The sequence below is a fragment of the Symphalangus syndactylus genome, chromosome 14 (assembly GCF_028878055.3).
Source record: "Symphalangus syndactylus isolate Jambi chromosome 14, NHGRI_mSymSyn1-v2.1_pri, whole genome shotgun sequence".
Lineage (NCBI taxonomy): Eukaryota > Metazoa > Chordata > Mammalia > Primates > Hylobatidae > Symphalangus > Symphalangus syndactylus.
This window is the reverse complement of record NC_072436.2, coordinates 52930221-52942921: the sequence shown is the minus strand read 5'-3', so window position 1 is coordinate 52942921 and position 12701 is coordinate 52930221.

Below are 12701 nucleotides of genomic sequence, written 5' to 3'. Positions count from 1 at the left end.
AATCACCTGACCACTACAGGAACCCCTGTAGAATAGACAATGAATTAAAGAGCCTTGACATGCTTTGCTGTTATGGAAGGAGATGGCCGTAATAAAAATGGAAATTAGCAAAACTATTTTGTGATATTACCTACAATAGCAGAGAAGAATTGGCAAAGTATTGAACCAAGATTGATAGGGTAATTTAAGCATATTGCTGAAGATGTTTAGAATGTGTGTCCCACCTGCCAGTGACGTAATCCTGACAAGATCGTTATAACAGGACCTAGGAATCTTGAGGCCCGTTGAACACCTTGATTTTCTGTCAGCTAGCCAAGGAGGACTTGATACTATCACAAACATTTCTTCCTGCACTTAACACACTACAGGGCACGCAAAACAGAAAATATTATGATAAACGAAAAAGCCACCTGACTCCCTAAAAGACTCATCTGGATTCTGGGACATGTTTCTTCACCTGGGTTTTATAATCTGGTCTCCCAGCATTAAGACCCATTAAAAGACTCATCATCCTTTTGTTTCCAGTAATGGCCTGTGTTACGGTTGGTTGATGTACACTGTCCAAAATCTGGAATGCTGCTCTGTACCCACTGTCAAGTGAAAGGTCTCAACAACTCATCCTGCAACAGGAGGAGGGATTAGCTCTAGCCCAACCACAGACCATGCTTCCTGGACTTCCTCCTGGTCTTGACAGTGGTGAAAATCTGGATGTCATGAATTCTGTGGCCTGACTTCACTTGCCCTTGACTAAAGAGGGGGATTGAGGAAAAGAAAATGCAACTTCTGACAGCCAGGAACTGGCCTGGAACTCTCAGGCCTTGGTGTTTCCAGGAGCTGGCCTGGCCTCACAGGTGGTGTTCTTCTGTTGAACATAAGCAATTTCACAGAACGTCAACATCAAATAAAGCTGCTCTGAATGTAATGGATCAAAGCAAAAACAAGACCACTCTAGAGTCATGTCTGAGCAAAGACCAAAACATGAATGTGGTTCAAGTCACAAAAATAACCAAGCATCCACCTATTCTGGCTAATGTGGGTCACTGCAGCTTTGCCAATCACAGCTTGAGCTTCATTTCATTACTCCCTCCTTCTAGGTAACATTGATTAAGATACCAATCACAGAATTATCTTTCTCCTGACAGCATCCAATCCAGAGCAAACCCTACTTTTTGGAACACTCACCAAAATAACCTGATTAAAGCCCAGATCCTTTCCAAACCCCTCTTCCTGGACTGCCCCACATGGGGACATGGGGTGGTTCTCCTCACTGCAGTGAGCACTGGCCTTCACTTCTCAGTGGACCCTACCAGGCCTGTTTGTCACATCCCTGCTGGAGTGCCTCATGCAGGTCTGTTTGCCCACTCTGTCCCTTGTCTAGGCTCCCAGCAATTATCCCTCATGGTCTCCTCCTGATTAGTGGGCCCTGCCCCACCACACATTTTCCACCCCATCCCTGGCTTTCCTTCTGCCAGCACAGCCTTCTCTACTGTTGCCCCAGCTGTTCTCAGACATTTTATCACTCCCACCGTGGTGGTAAGCCTTACCACCTCTGCTCCAGAGTCTCAGGCCACTGTCCTCTTCACCATCCCTCCCACCCCTACCATGTGCTTCCTCATCTTGGCCACCCGGGTCTTCTCGGTCATCAGACCCTACTTCTTTTTTTATTATTATTTTTAATTATTATGGATACGTAATAGCTGTATAAATGTATGGGATACATGTGATGTTTTGATACAGGCACATAGTGTGTAATAATCATATTCAGGTAATTGGTGTATTCAGCACCTCGAGCATTTATTATTTCTGTTAGAAACATTCCAATTCAATTTTCAGTTATTTTTAATTATACAATAAAAATTGTATAATTAAAATGGCTCAGGGGGCATCACGGAACCTGCTGACATGTGATGTCTCCCCCGGACACCCAGCTTTAAAATTTCTCTCTTTTGTACTCTTCTCTTTATTTCTCAGACCGGCCGACACTTAGGGAAAATAGAAAAGAACCTACGATGAAATATTGGGGGTGGTCCCCCCGATAGTGATCCACCCACCTCAGCCTTCTAAGTGCTGGGATTACAGGCGTGAGCCACCACGCCCGGCCTATCTTTCCATTTTTTGTTTGTCTTCTTCCATTCTTTCATACGTGTTTTATAGTTTTTATTGTAGAAATCTTTCACATGGTGAGCCACCCTGGCATCCCAGGGATGAATTTCACTTGGTCATGATGAATGACCACTTTAATGTGTTGTTGAATTCAGTTTGCTTGCATTTTATCGAGAATTTTTGCATCTATGTTCATCAGAGGTATTGCCCTGTAGTTTTATTTTTTAGTATGTTTTTATCTGGTTTTGGTATCAGAGTAATACTGGCCTTATAGAATTCATTTGGAAATATTCCCTCCTCCTTGATTTTTTTGTAATAGTTTGAGTAGGATTCATTTTAGTTCTTCTTTAAATGTTTGGTAGATTTCAGCAGTAAAAGAATCAGATCCAGGGCTTTTCTTTGCTGGAAAACTTTTTTTTTTTTTTTTTTTCAGACAGAGTCTTGCTCTGTCACCCAGGATGGAGTGTAATGCCGTGATTTCAGCTCACTGCAATCTCTCTGCCTCCTGGGTTCAAGTGTTTCTCCTGCCTCAGCCTCCCGAGTAGCTGAGACCACAGGTGTGTGCCACCATGCCTGGCTAATTTTTGTACTTTTAGTAGAGACGAGGTTTCACCATGTTGACCAGGCTGGTCTTGAACTTCTGACCTCAAATGATCCTCCTGCTTTGGCCTCCCAAAGTGCTGGGATTACAGGCGTGAGCCACGGCGCCCAGCCTGGAAAACTTTTTACTATGGCTTTGATCTTGTTACTTGTTATTGGTCTATTCAGGTTTTAGATTACTTCATGTTTCAATGTTGTATGTATCTAGGAATTTATCTATTTCTTCTAGGTTTTCCAATTTATTGGCATATAGTTGCTCATAGTGCTTTCTAGTGATCCTTTGAATTTCCATGGTATCAGTTGTCACATCTCTTTTTAAAATCTCTGATTGTATTTATTTTAATTTTCTCCCTTTTTTCTTAGCAGGATAAAAGTTTCTCAGTTTGTTTATCTTTTCAAAAAATCAATTTTTCATTTCATTTATTTGTTTGTTCATTTATTCTTTTTTTTTTTTTTTTTTTTGAGACAGAGACTTGCTCTGTCTCTGTCACCCAGGCTGGAGTGCAATGGCACAATCTCAGCTCACTCTAACCTCTGCCTTCTGGGTTCAAGTGATTCTCATGCCTCTGCCTCTTAAATAGCTGGGATTACAGGTACACACCACCATGCCCAGCTAATTTTTGTGTTTTTAGTAGAGATTGTGTTTCACCATATTGACCAGGCTGGTCTCGAACTCCTGAGCTGAAGTGATCAGCCCTTATCGGCCTCCCAAAGTGCTAGGATTACAGGCATAAGCCACCATGCCCAGCTTGTATTGTTTTTTGTTTTTTGTTTTTAGTTTCACTTTTATTTATTTATGCTCTGATCTTTATTTTTTTTCTACTAATTTTGGATTTGGTTCGCTCTTGCTTTTCTAATTATTTAAGATGTATTGTTAATGTATTAGTTTGTTCTCACTCTGCTATAAATATACTACTTGAGACTGAGTAATTTATAAGCAAAAGAGGTTTAATTGACTCACAGTTCCACATGGCTGGGGAAGCCTCAAGAAACTTAACAATCAGGGCGGAAGGTGAAGGGAAAGCAAGGCATGTCTTACATAGCAGCAGGTGAGAGAGAGAGAGAGAGAGTGTGTGCAGGGGAAGAGCCACACACTTATCAAACAACCAGATCTCATGAGAATTCTATCACGAGAACAGCAAGCAGTAAGACCACCCCCATGATTCAGTCACCTCCAACCAGGCCACTCCTCCAACATATGAGGATTACAATTCAAGACAAGATTTGGGTGAGGACGCAGAGCCAAACCGTGTCACTTAGGTTGTTTGATTTGAAGTTTTCCTACCTTTTTTGATGTAGGTGCATATTGCTATAAACTTTCCTCTTAGTGCTGCTTTTCTTGTGTCCTGTATGGGTATGTTGTGTTTCCATTTTCATTTGTTTCAAGAGACTTTGAAATTTCCTTCTTAATTTCTTCATTGACCTGCCGGTCATTCAGGAGCATATAGTTTAATTTCCATGTATTTGTATAGTTTCCAAAGTTCTTTCTATTGATTTCTAGTTTTATTCCATTATGATCTGAGAAGATACTTGATATTATTTCAATTAAAAAATTTTTTAAGACTTTGTTTTGTGGCCTAACATATGGTCTATTCTTTAGAATGATCCATGTGCTGAGAAGAATGTGTATTCTGTAGCCATTGGATGAAATGTAAATATCTGTTGTGTCCATTTGGTCTATAGTGCAGATTAATTTGATGTTTCTTTGTTGAGTTTCTATTTGGATGGTCTGTCCAATGCTGAAAGTGGGTGTTGAGGTCTCTAGCTAACATTGTGTTGAAATCTCTCTCTCTCTTTAGCTGTGATAATATTTGCTTTATAAATCTGGATGCTCCAGTGTTGGGTACATATATATTTACAGTTGTTATATCCTCTTGCTCTATGGACCCCTTTATCACTATATAATGACCTTTTTTGTCTTTTTTTGTAATTTTTGTCTTGAGATGTATTTTTTCTGATGTAAGTATAGCTATTCTTGCTCTTTTTTGGTTTCCATTTGCATGTAATATCTTTTTTCAACCCTTTGTTTTCAGTCTGTGTGTATCTTTATAGGTAAAGTGAGTTTCTGGTAGCCAGCATATAGTTGGGTCTTTTTTCTTAATTCCTTTAGCCACTCTATGTCTTTTAATTAGAAAGTTTAGACCATTGACATTCTATGTTATTATTGATAGGTAAGGACTTAAACTGTTGCCATTTTGTTATTTGTTTCTGGTTGTTTTTTCAGCCTCTCTTCCCTCCTTCCTTCAGTCTTTCTTTGTGTAAAAGTGATTTTCCCTGATAGTGTGTTTTAATTTCTTGATTTTTATTTTTCATGTATCTCTGTAGGTTTTTTGATTTGAGGTTACTATACAGCTTGCAAATAACATCTTATAACTTATTATTTTATTTTATCTTATTATTTATTTATTTATTTTTTTTTTGAGATGGAGTCTTGCTCTGTTGTCCAGGCTGGAGTGCAGTGGTGCAGTCTCAGCTCACTGCAAGCTCTGCCTCCTGGGTTCACACCATTCTCCTGCCTCAGCCTCCCGAGTAGCTGGGACTACAGGCACCCACCACCACACCCAGCTAATAACCTATTATTTTAAACTGATAACAACTTAATTCTGATCACAAAAAAACAACAAACAAGCAAAGAGAAAATAAAAACTACAATTTATCCCCATTTTAAAATTTTTTGTTGTTTCTATTTATATATTTTATACTATCTATCTCTTAAAAGTCATCATAGTTATTATTTTTGATAGATTTGTCTTTTAGTCTTCCTACTCAATATATGAGTATGTAACCAATATACGTGTCTTATACATCACAATTACAGTGTTGGGGTATTCTATATGTGTCTGTGTACCCTCTGTTATCAGTGAATTTTAGATGATTGCTTATTGCTTTTTAACATCCTTTTCTTTCTGGTTGAAGAACTCCCTTTGACATTTCCTGTAGGACAGGTCTGATTGACAAGCTCTTCCCTCAGCTTTTATTTGTGTGGAAGAGTCTTAATCTCTTCTTCATATTTGAAGGGTATTTTTGGTGGATACAATATTCTGAAATAAAAGTTTTCTTCTTTCAGCACTTTGCATATGTCATACCACTCTCTCCTGACCTTCAAGGTTTCCACTAAGAAGTCAGCTGCCGGATGTATTAGAACTCCTTTATATGTTGTTTGTTTCTTTTCTCTTGCTGCTTTTAGGACCCTTTCTTTATCCTTGGCCTTTGGGAATTTGATGATTAAATGTCTTAAGGTCTCATCTGAGTTAAATCTGCTTGGTGTTCTATAACCTTCTTGTACTTGGATATTTTCTCTAGGTTTGAAAAGTTCCATTTCTATTTCTTTGAATAAACTTTCTACCCTCACCTCACTCTCTACCTCCTATTTTAAGGCCAATAATGCTTAGATTTGCCTATTGAGGCTGTTTTCTAGATCTTGTAGTGGTACTTCATTCTTTTTTATTCTCTTTTTATTTTTTCTCTTCTGACTGTATTTTCATATAGCTTGTCTTCAAGCTCACTAATTCTTTCTTCTGCTTGATCAAGTCTGCTATTGAGAGACTCTGATGCATTTTTCAGTGTGTCAATTGAATTTTTCATCTCCAAAATTTCTGCTTGATTCTTTTAAATTATTCTAATCTCCTTGTTAAATTTCTCTGATAGGGTTTTGAATTTCTTCTCTGTGTTCTCTTGAAGTTCACTGAGCTTCCTCCAAGCAGCTATTTTGAATTCTGTGTCTGAAAGTTCACATATCTTTGTCACTCTGGGATTGGTTACTGGTTCTTTCTTTAGTTCATTTGCTGAGCTAATATTATCCTGGATGCTCTTGATGCTTCTGAATGTTCGTTGATATCTAGGCATTGATGAGTGTGTTAGTCTGTTCTCACACTGCTGTAAAGAAGTACCTGAGACTTGGTAATTTATTAAGAAAAGGGGTTTAATTGACTCACAATTCTGCAGGCTGTACAGAGACCATGTCTGGGAAGGCCTCAGGAAACTTACAATCATGGTGGAAGGGCAAAGGAGAAGCAAGCACGTCTTCACATGGTGGCAGAAGAGAAAGAGAGAGAGAGAGAGTGAAGGGGGTTGTGCCACAAACTTTTAAACCATCAGATCTCATGAGAACTCACTCACTATTATGAGAACAGCAAGGGGGAAATCTACTCCAATAATTCAATCACCTCCCACCAGGTCCCTCCCCTAACAGTGGGAATTACAATTCAACATGAGATTTGGGTGTGGACACAGAGCCAAACCATATCAATGAGTTAGGTGTTTATTCTAATCTTTGCAGTCTGGGCTTGTTTGTACCTGTCCTTGTTAAGAAGGCTTTTCAGATTCAAAGGGAATTGAGTGTTGTGATCTAAGTCTTTGGTCACTGTGGTTTTATCTGTACTAGAAGGTGTCCCAAGCCCTCTATCTGTACTAAGAATGGGTGGATGGATGGATAGTTATGAGTCTCTTGAAGACTCATAGAGGTACAACCTTGGTGGACTTGGGTGAGATCTGGAAGAATTCCCTGGATTACCAGGCAGAATCTTTCATTAACTTCCCTCATTTTCCCTCAAAGGAGTCTCTTTCTCTGTGCTGGGCTGTCTAGAGTTGGAGAATGGGTGATGTAAGCACTACTATGGCCACCATAGGTAGGACTGCACTGGGTCACACCCGAATTCAGCACAGTACTGGGTCCCATCCAAGGCCCTTGGCGCCTACTGCCTGGCTACTGCTGATGCTTATTCAAGACCCAAAGGCTCTTTCCTCAGCAGGTGGTGAATTTTGCCAAGACTAAGCCCTTCTCTTTAGGGCAGCATGTTTTCTTCTAGCCTAGGGTGAGTCTAGAAATGCCATCCAGAAGCTAGGGCCTGAATTCAGGGGCTTCAGGAATCTGCTAAGTGCCTTATTTTACTGTGGCTGTGCTAGTACCCAAGTTGCAAGACAAAGTCCTCTTTACCCTTCCCTCTCTTTTTTGCAAGTGGATGGACTTTCTCCCAGAGCTGCACTGCCTGGAATTTGGGGAGGGGTGACGCAAGCACTCCCTTGGCCAATACAACTGGTGTCTCACTGGGTCACATGTACCCCAAGTTCACAGGCTCTGAGCCCATTGCAGTACCAGGACTTGCCCAGGGACTGCAGTCCTTGTGGCTGAGACAGCCTTTCAAATATATTTAGGGCCCCAGTCCACTTCAGTCAGCTGACAGCTAAGCTGGCCAGAACTCAGTTTCCTATTGCTAGGGCAGAGGATTCCTCTCTGGCCAAAACTGATCTAAATGCTCCCTCGATGGGCATTACCCAAATTCAGCTCTGTGTTGCTTTTGGCTGTGACAGGGCAGCAGGAAGTTCCAGTGCAGAATCCCATGATCACTTCATTCTCCCTCCCCTGAGCACACAAATTCTCTTTTGGCACATGACACTGCCAGGGGATGGGGAAGGGATGATTAGGCCAGTGGTCCCCTGCCTTTTTGGCACCAGGAACCAGTTTCATGGAACACAATTTTTCCACGGACCAGAGTGAAGGGGATTGGGATGGTTTCATGGTGATTCAAGTGCATTATATTTATTGTGCAGTTTATTTCTATTATTATTACATTGTAATGCATAATGAAATAATTATACAATTCTTCATAATGTACAATCAGTGGGAGCCCTGGGCTTGTCTTCCTGCAACTAGAAAGTCCTATCTGAGGGTGATGGGAGACAGTGATAGATAATCAGGCATTAGATTCTCATAAGGAGCGCACAATGTAGATACCTTGCATGCACGGCTCACAATAGGGTTCACATTCCTACCAAACCCAAATGCCGCTGCTGATCTGACAGGATGCACAGCTCACGTGGTAATGCTCACTAGTCCACCGCTGTGTGTCCCAGTTCCTAACAGGTCATGGCCCAGTACTATGTTTTTTTTTTTTTTTTTGTGGAGTTGTGGGGGGGTAATTATTTTATTTTACTTTTTAAATTTAGATTGTTTAATATTAAACGAACATGGCCACATTAAAAACATTGAAAACTAAAGGAAACAAAGGTACTAAATGCTAACATGACTATTTCTACTTTAATGTATCTCTTTTTACATAATGTATATTCAAATATATACTGTATATGCAGTGTTATAACTCAACAATGTATTATAAGCATTTATGTGTTATCACAAAGCCTTCATAACCACTGTTTTAATAGCTGCCTCATATTCTATTGGTTAAATATAGCAAAACTTACTTAAATAGTCTCCTATGGAATATATAGGTATGTGGTCTAAGGGTTGGGGAACCCTGGTTTGGGCAATGCAAGACTGTCTTTCCTGCCCTCTTCAGTGCCTTTTTCCTTGATATGATATTAAAACCAGTACTGTGATCACTCACCTGATTTTGAGTTCTTATGAAGGGACTTTCTTGCATAGATAGTTGTTGAATTTGGTGTTCCTGCAGAGGGATGATCACTGGAGTGTTTTATGCAGCCATCTTGCCCTGCCTCCTCCCAGCTTCAAAAAATCCCTACCCCTTGTCAACTTCTCCCTTGGTCACCATCAATTCTAGGCTTCTTTCTGTTACCTGAGCCCTATTTGCCCCTAGATCCTACGGTCTTAGTGGACCACTTCCCAACCCCCACCCCCACCACAGCACACTCAGATAATGAATCTGGTTTCTCAGCTAGACCCCCACCTCATCTCTAGACTGATCCTCCTCACCAGATCCCACCCTCACCCAGGAAATCAAACTCTCACCCAACTTGATTCCCCCATGAATGCTACTGAATCATTTGCCTGGCAACCCATCCCCACCAATCCTCTTGCTATGGTTTGGCTGTGTCCTCACCCAAATCTCCTCTTGAATTCCCACATGTTGTGCAAGGGGCCCAGTGGGAGGTAATTGAATCATCAGGGCAGGTCTTTCCCATGCTGTTCTCATGATAGTGAATAAGTCTCACGAGATCTGATGGTAGTATAAGGGGGAGTTCCCTGCACAAGCGCTCTGTTTGCCTGCCACCATCCATGTAAAATGTGACTTGCTCCTCCTTGCCTTCCACCCTGATTGTGAGGCCTCTCCAGCCATGTGGAACTGTAAGTTCATTAAACCTCTTTTGTAAATTGCCCAGTCTCAGGTATGTCTTTATCAGCAGCGTGAAAACGGACTAATACACCTCTCTACTGCATGACTATCAGACGCCTGCATAACTCTGACTCAATCTGACTTAATTCCTGTCCAACTATATACTGTCCTAGAGAACTCATGTCCACATAACACCTGTTGGTTGGCCTCTTCTGTCCCCACAATCTCAGGCTTCAACCACTCAAGTCTGCCCAGTTCATTCTTCTTCTGGTAACAGGCATTTGCCCAGGACTTGTTCCTCCCCACCTGATCACACTGATTTCTAGTAAGAGCTTCTTGTCTTCCATCCATAAGAGGCTTCTCTCTGAAGAAATCCTGAAATAGTTGTATGGAGACCAGTAGCTTCTTTCTCCCCCCCATGAAAGCCAGGAGCTCCTGGAGACACAAGTCACAAAGAGAGAGTAGTTCACAATATCCACTAATAGTAATAGCAACTATCAGAATATGTCAAAGCTCAATGGACTTTTTTGACTTACCAATTACAAATGATGTGATCATTTACAAAAGCAGTTTTTTTTGAGAGAGGGTCTCACTCTGTCACCCAGGCTGGAATGCAGTGGCGTGGTCACAGCTCGCTGCAGCCTTGACCTCCCCAGGCTCGGGTAATCCTCCTGCCTCAGCCTTCCAAGTAGCTGGGACTACAAGTGCATTCCACCACACCTGGCTAATCTTTTAAATATTTCATAGAGATGGGGTGTATTAGTACATTTTCATGCTGCTGATAAAGACATACTGAGACTGGGTAATTTATAAAGAAAAAGAGGTTTAATGGACTAACAGTTACATGTGGTTGGGGAGGACTCACAATCATGGTAGAAGGTGAAAGGCACATCTTACATGGCAGCAAGCAAGAGAGAAAGATGAGAGCCAAGGGAAAAGGGAAACTCTTTATAAAACCATCAGATCTTGTGAGACTTATTCACTACCAATAGAACAGTATGGAAGAATCCACCCCCATGATTCAATTATCTGCCACCAGGTCCCTCCCACAACATGTGGGAATTATGGGAGCTACAATTCAAGATGAGATTTGGATGGAGACACAGCCAAACCATATCATGGGGTTTCACCATGTTGCCCAGGCTAGTCTCCTGATCTCAAGCTATCTGCCCAACTCAGCCTTCCAAAGTGCTGGGATTACAGGCATGAGCCACTTGCAGCCAGCCTACAAAAGCATTTTTTAAGCAAAAAGAGAAACTCTTGCACCCCCATAAAAGTGGGAGCATTTGAGGAAATACGGTTGGGACTTCTGGGGCCTTCCATCCTTATAGCTGGGGGTTGAATCCCAGGCTTGGGATAAAAGACTCCTTCCCGGCTAGGCACGGTGGCTCACTCTTATAATCCCAGCACTTTTGGGAGGCCGACGTGGGCAGATCACGAGGTTAGGAGATCGAGACCATCCTGGCTAACATGATGAAACCCCATCTCTACTAAAAATACAAAAAATTAGCCAGGCGTGGTGGCAGGCGCCTGTAGTCTCAGCTACTTGGGAGGTTGAGGCAGGAGAATGGTGTGAACCCGGGAGGCGGAGCTTGCAGTGAGCTGAGATAGCACCACTGCACTCCAGCCTGGGCTACAGAGCGAGACCAACTTCTAGCTGGTGTGTTTAACCTAATCAATCAGAATCTTGGTGCCTCTCAAAAAAAAAAAAAAAAAGACTCCTTCCCAAAGAGATGGGTCTGGCAGCAGCAATGTTTTCTCCTCCCCACTGCTGTCCAGCTCAGCCTGGGGCCTGAGGTTGTGCGACTAGCCTTTACCCACTGGCAAGGAGAAATACAGCCCTGTTGGGTAGGGGTCCCCCAACTCCATCCAGCTCAGCCCACTCTCCACAGGCTTCAAAGCAGGTAAACTTCTATCCTGGAGCGAGTGAAATGGACAGAAAACAGGAGCAAGAGACTTATTATATATTACATTGCAGGACACCTTTTCTGAACTTAGGATTTCAGGCTGTCTGCTCACCACCTGTTCTGGCTAATGTGCTGTTTAAATAAATGGATGAATGGATGGATGAACAGATAGATGGATGGGTGGATGGATAGATAGATGGATGGATGGATAGATGAGTGGGTGGGTAGGTAAATGGTGGGTGGATGCATGGATGGGTGGGTGGATGGATGGGTGGGTGGGTGGGTGGATGGATGGATGGATGGATGGATGGTGTGATATACTTTTTAAATGCTATCTGGAGCCAGCTTTGAGGCCAGGACTAGGGGCCAGTAAGTTCCTTTTCTTGAGCAGGTGATTAAGTCCACACTCCCAACAATCTCCCTTGTTGGGGTCTCATACTTGGGGCCATTATCCACCTGTCCTAATTAGTCCATGGCCAGGTACCACACAACCAGGGATAGTCCTATACCCAGAGCCCACTGAACTTATCCAAATGAGCCAATCTTAAGCCTGCTTACCCTGCTTCTCCCACACCTTTCTGCAGAAACCACAACAAAGGTACTTGCCCATTGCTCCTCCCTTCCCTCTGCCTCGTGACTGATGCCAGTTATTCCCCGTGTGGCCCCCTGTGGTGTGACATGTACTCCCTCTCTGGGGATCTGTGAGTATAGAAAATTATTTTTTCACTGGCAGTCATCTCCTAATCTGTTGGCCTTACCCTACCTAAATAATAATAAAAGCTACCCAAACAAATGGATAGCTTGATGGATGGATGGATAGATAGATAATAGATAGATGGATGGATAATAGATAGATAGATGATAGATAGATAGATAGATAGATAGATAGATAGATAGATAGATAGATGATAGATGATAGATAGATAGATAGATAATAGATAGATGATAGATAGATAGATAGATAGATAGATAGATAGATAGATAGATAGATAGATAGATAGATAGATAGATGAGAGAATAAACACTTACATAAGGAAACAAGCAGCTATAGTGACTGCTC